Source organism: Pleurodeles waltl, chromosome 2_2, assembly GCF_031143425.1.
Source record: "Pleurodeles waltl isolate 20211129_DDA chromosome 2_2, aPleWal1.hap1.20221129, whole genome shotgun sequence".
NCBI lineage: Eukaryota > Metazoa > Chordata > Amphibia > Caudata > Salamandridae > Pleurodeles > Pleurodeles waltl.
The window spans coordinates 326,750,889-326,757,004 of record NC_090439.1 but is presented as its reverse complement, the minus strand read 5'-3'; the positions used below and the strand labels follow the sequence as shown (position 1 = coordinate 326,757,004).

The 6,116-nt window shown below is 39.9% G+C and overlaps 1 long non-coding RNA gene across 1 annotated transcript in view; it reads right to left on the bottom strand.

The window, feature by feature from the left end:
• Nucleotides 1-1,013: 1,013 nt before the first annotated feature.
• The window catches only part of LOC138273270 (uncharacterized), a 187,317-nt gene continuing 182,214 nt past the window's right edge, over nucleotides 1,014-6,116 (bottom strand). The window contains exons 2-3 of the long non-coding RNA XR_011200279.1: nucleotides 2,915-2,957; nucleotides 1,014-1,240 (exon numbers count right to left, since the gene is read on the bottom strand). This is a non-coding gene — a long non-coding RNA (uncharacterized lncRNA). The remainder of the gene's footprint in view (nucleotides 1,241-2,914; nucleotides 2,958-6,116) is intronic.

Here is a 6,116-nt window from a genome sequence, read left to right as displayed (position 1 = left end):
ACCCCCGCTTAATCTGCTAAAGTGGGGCTTCACTACGCCACTGTTTGATCTCATTGTGTAAATGTACATTTGTAATCATTGTTAGCTAAGCCCTGATAACATGCAAAGGGAACGCCTGATAAGGTAAGGTATGCATGATAAGCTAATATCATGTATCAGGTCTGCATTAATTTAATGTTTGTAGAATATCCATCCAATTATGAAACAGGAACTTTAGGAAAAAGAAAATGTATTCTGCTGTGATTTCTTCCTGTACTAGGGTACACACTAATTCTGCAGCCCTAGATTTTTCTACTTAGAACAGTAAAAAAACAATTTATTGCACAAACTGTGCTGTTTGAAATGCATAGTAAGGCATTTAGGACTCCAAAATGGAAATACAAAATGCACTTACAACCTATGGCAGTTGTCATTGGACCCATATGTTTTACTCTAAAGCTGGTTGGCCTTTTACATTTTTAGATATCTCATTTAAATGAATATTTCTGCGAATCCAGGGAGAACAATGACAGGGCAACGTAATACCAATGGAGGATATCTGAGACCCTTGAATTAAAGTTTTCAAAAACTCTGTATAATTCAGGACCACAGACGATGAGAGGAAGCCTAGGTTTTAAATAATAGTTATCTTAGTCCCCTTCTGGAGAGTTATAGATATACATTCATCTTGGCTCTTGGCCAAAATTACTTGCATATGGGTATTGGATCGAATGTGAGGGCTTTGTTTGTCTGCCCTTTCCCATTTCCAAATGGAAGAACCTGTCCCTGACTTTAAAGAAAATGGAAGTTCTTGCCCATTGTAACTCTGGCCAAACTTTTTCCCCTAAACCCAATTGTATTCTTTTGAAATCAATACTTGTTGAAATAATCAGTGTTCAACATTTATGCTGTGATGTGCTGATGTTATGGTGTTTCACGTATGATAAATAAACTTTGTCCAAATTAGCTACCATACCAGATTTCCAGAAAAAAAAGCAAAACAATATAGGATATTTGTCTTTTGTGTTGTTTATTTAAGATCTCCTTTTGTTTTTGTCTTCGGCTTGGTTTCCACATCCAAATCTAGTCAGGTTGTTCCACATTGCTGAATGGTTCAGTGGGAAGCTTGCTGGAAACATTTGGCCACACTAAACATGCCTCAGATTGCCTGAGTGTCTAGAGCACAGTGGTTCTTCCTGCATGGAAGTTACAGTCTGCTGTCTCCACTGCTTTTTCCGTTCTTCATTAATTGCAGGATACTCTAAACACAATTAAGGGAGTAATAGAAAGTCACAACTTTTCTGTCATACCTATAGGCATATTTAAGAGCCCTAGCGCCTCCCTGCGCCACATTAGCTTAATTATTTCAGCTAATGTCCCCCAATGAGGCCAAAATCTGCACACTATATTTACAAAGTGGTGCAATGCATGCATTGCGCCACTTTGTAACCCTTTATGCTACATTATGCCTGCACCAGACATAGGGGGTCATTCCGACCCTGGCGGTCCAAGACCGCCAGGGCCGGGGACCACGGAAGCACCGCCAACAGGCTGGCGGTGCTTCCCAGCCCATTCTGACCGCGGCGGTAAAGCCGCAGTCAGAAAAGGGGATCCGGCGGTTTCCCGCCGGATTTCCCCTGAATGGGCTGAATCTCCATGGCGGCGCTGCAAGCAGCGCCGCCATGGAGATTCCGACCCCCTTCCCTCCATCATGTTTCTGGCGGTTTTTACCTGGGGGACCCTGCACTGCCCATGCCACTGGCATGGGCATTGCAGGGGCTCCCTAACAGGGCCCCATAAAGATTTTCACTGTCTGCTTAGCAGACAGTGAAAATCGCGACGGGTGCAACTGCACCCGTCGCACCCCTGCAACTCCGCCGGCTCCATTCGGAGCCGGCTTCCTTGTTGCAGGGCCTTTCCCGCTGGGCCGGCGGGCGCTCTTTTGGCGGTCGCCCGCCGGCCCAGCGGGAAAGCCAGAATGGCATCCGCAGTCTTCTGACCGCGGAGCGGCCATTTGGCGGCTCCCGCCGCCCACCAGGGTCAGAATGACCCTCATAATGTATGCAAAGGGGATGTTTCCCCATTACGGGGGGCTGAACAAATGGCACAAAGAAATCTAACAGATCAGGCATTAAACGGAGGCACACCATTGATTACAAAGGGCCTCAATGAGCTTTTCAGGATTAGCGTCAAGATTGTTGACCCCAATACTGCAAAGCTCTGGACTAGCTTCAACAATTGTGATGCTAGTCCCCTAACTACCCCCATGGTGCGCCGTATTTTAATTGTGGCGCATGCATGGTGGCATTAGAGGGGGTGCTAATGTGTGCAATCTCTCAAATATGCCCTTTAGAATATCATTTACGTCTATGGAAATATGGCGGTTAAACTCCATACCTGTTGTCAAGGTTCGTTTGATTGGTTCTCAGGAGCTGTACCCTCTAGAGGCCCACCTTCTGGCAGCTCCGACTCTAATTATATATATATATAATTATGGGGTCTGATTTAATGTTTAGCAGGCGGAGGTAAGTCGATCTCCCACCACCTGATCTAGTAGGTATCTGACTATCTCTAAGTTTGGGCCAAACTCGGTTATCTCCTATGGCATTTGTAGTGAGAACATGCTTATTTTTTTTATATTGCAACCTGAAAACTGTAAATAATGGTTATGAACAACATATATATTTTTTCACAATATTTAAACTTAAGCCCTTGTGCCTGCTCCATGGCTTTCAGTTCCACATCCAAAGCAGGACTGGCCACTGTCAGAATGCATCGCATCATGGGGCTGAGTGACTGCTGCACCCACTTTTATTGCCAGGAGGACCTTTCCAATTTATTGAGTGCTAAGAGATGGGTGCAAATCCAAAAGTCTTCCCACCATTTCCTGCACTTGATGCAGCAATCCTGGAAGACCCCATGAAAGCATACTTGCCTGGCAATGGTGCACCAGATCTTCTTCTTGTTGTGGGGCTGACCTACATGCAGGTAGATAAGAAAACAAAAAATAATATTAATAATCATGGTTAGATTAGCAACACAAATTATGAAGCATACTCATGCATATGTATTTTAATTTTTTATTAACATACATTGGGGCTGATTGAGATTTTAGTTGACATGTGAATGCATCAAAACTGTGATAGATATCCAATCCATCTTATTACAAGTGCATGATATACTATGTAAGTTGATATACAGTAGATGGGATGTCCACTATATCGTGTGAGAGTAAAATGTCAGACAATGAACAAATAATGGCTTGCTTATTAATATTGTTTTAAAAAGTGTATGTTCGGTTTCCTTTGGTCATCACTCAGTGTTGTGTGATTGGTTTAAACACCATACTCAGGAAACATTTTTAATATGGATAGGTTACTTTATGACAGTGGAATGGATGGGACGTCCATTTTATGACAAATGCCTTATATTTGAATGTCTAATTATGTTTATGAGCTATGTCTCACGCTGTGATGTTATGGTCATTCTGGAAAACATCAACTGAGTACATTAGTGTTTTATATAGATGGCACTCCTTTTCAAATGTCAGAGAATACACAGTCCACAACAAATATTATCAATGTCATTGTTAAAGTCAAGTGCACTGTGAATCAATAAAGGCCATGTTCCCCACTGACTTTTAAGTTGGAAATGTAACTTTCACAGTCGGGGCTTCCCCTTTTCTTTGACAGTGCTAGTCCAAAAACATTTATGACATTAAAACAACATTCAAACAACAACATAACGTGCTTAGTGAACCATGGATGTTAATCATTGTGTCACTCTGATTACTGTTGCCCGCACAGCTTCTCTATCCTAGAGGGAAGGCCTTCATACCCTTACCAATTTCCGACTGATTTGTTTTTGATCACAACATACCTGGCTCATAAAGGACTGTGGCTCTGCATTTTAATATTGTATTTGTTTGGTAATCATTAATGTTTGAGGAGTACATTATGTAGAAAATTATGATGTCTTTGATTAAAAAATATTTCCTAGACACAAACTATTTTTCCATGTAAATATATTTGAAATCTCTCTCTCTCTCTCTCTCTCTCACTTTCTCACTTTCTCTCTTTCTCGTCATATATTTGGGTGTGTCTATGTTTGTGTTTGTATGTGTGTGTTTTTGTTCTGGCATTGGAGTTTACTAGTGAAGATTGGGTGGTTTCCAATGGTGCTCTGTTTTTCATATTTGTTAGGTAAAAATATGTTAAATATATACTCATCAGACTAAAGTTTTAGACACACAGTTACAATAAAAATGTGGTTTTGCAGGTGCTTATGTGTAAATTGCAACCTCATAGCGTGATGGACATTTTTTCTTTTAGTGGATGTGACTTTTGACATATTAGAGTGTGAAATCACTCAAACTATTCTTATTATGTGCTTGTCATGTAAGCAGAATACCTGACTCTCTGCTGGCCTGATAGTTGGTTATAGTTTGTCAGGGCACTCATTGCAGGATATCAAATTCCTCAGAAGTGAATTTAGTGCCCTGTCACTTGCTCCTTTAACCATGGTGGGTCCCGGCAGAAGAAAATGGGCAACAACTTTAGAGGAGGTCGGCTACCTTTGATGGTTAGGATGCAAGTGACCTAATGACCTAATAAAATGTGTATGTCAACATTACAGAATTGCATCAATGGACTTTTACACAAAGGAGGACGTATTGTGTCAAACACAGACCATTATAATCAGTGAAGGACACTGGGTGCTGGAAAACATAGTTACATATTTCATTTACTAGTCTATCGTTCCTGATGGACAATTCAGGCATCCACCATATTAGATCTGCCATCAAAAACCATAAAGTATACCTTACAATACAGCAGACTGATGGGTTATTATTAACTGAAAAATCTGACTTCCATGTCTTTCATCAAAACAACCGGAATGCTCACATTGCTAACAATAGACGTGCACCATCCTCCATGTAATCTATGTCAACCTTGACAAACCTTTAAGCAAATAATAAGAAAGTAAAAAAATAATGATATTCTGACCATGCATACATTACTTAAAAAAAATAAGTTGGCGATATGTTTAACCTTGATTTTGTTTTCTTTTTTATTTAACTGAACAAATTTAAAATTATAATATTTAACTTTTGGCTCATTCATTTACTACTGTAATGCTGACAAAACCTTTTTAAATTTCATGGGCAAGTTAGATGGCTTTGAAAGCATTCTTTATGTGGTTGATGCTAAGGATTGAACCCATGTTGTATTGACTTTGACATGACGGAGGACATGTGTACAGTTAGGAAGCATGTTCTCTCCATCAATGTTCAGGTAGTTTGCATATCTGATCACCACATGATTAGTGTTTGTGCAAGATTTCTAGGTTCCATCCATTACTCACCAGTGGTATGCAATAACTGCATAGTACAACAGATGGCAGACCTTTCACCAAGGAAGGCCTGACTTGTTGGTAAGTACCAAACATAATGAGAATGTCAATTGCTGTTGATAGCTCAGCTATGCCCTTACAAACATGATTTCACTGATGTTTACTTTTTCAACTATATTTTTCAGGGAACCCAGCTTATCCAACTTGCAAGAGGCCCTTAACACCTTTGATGAACCCATCATTGCCATGGGATGTCCATTCCATGTGCAGAAACATTCTATTCATCCCTCAGAGTGATTAACTTTGGGAACTCCGTAGTGATATTAGTAACATGTGTAAGCAAAGGTATGAACTTATTAAAAACATTTTTGCATGGTAATTGACTGTACCAAAAACGGCATTTGTTTGGTTCCCTATGGACATATTCTCTTTTAGAATTTATGCTACTAATCCGCTAATTACATTTCAGATTTTTTATTTTACATTATATCTGAAGTATGTGTGTTTTTAAAATGTGTTTTGAAAGTACAGTAGTATATTGTCAACAGCTTACATCAAATCAGGGTTTATAAAGTGTGACTACTCACCCGTAAGGGTCTCAAGGCGCATATGATGATGAGCTTGCTATATAAGAAATTATGGGGCATATTTATACTCTGTTTGCACTGAATTAGCGTGTTTTTTTTTAACTTTAATTTGGTGCAAAACTAACTCCATATTTATACTTTGGCTCTAGACCCATCTAGCGCCAAATTTATGGATTTAAAGCCATTTTTTGGATGTGG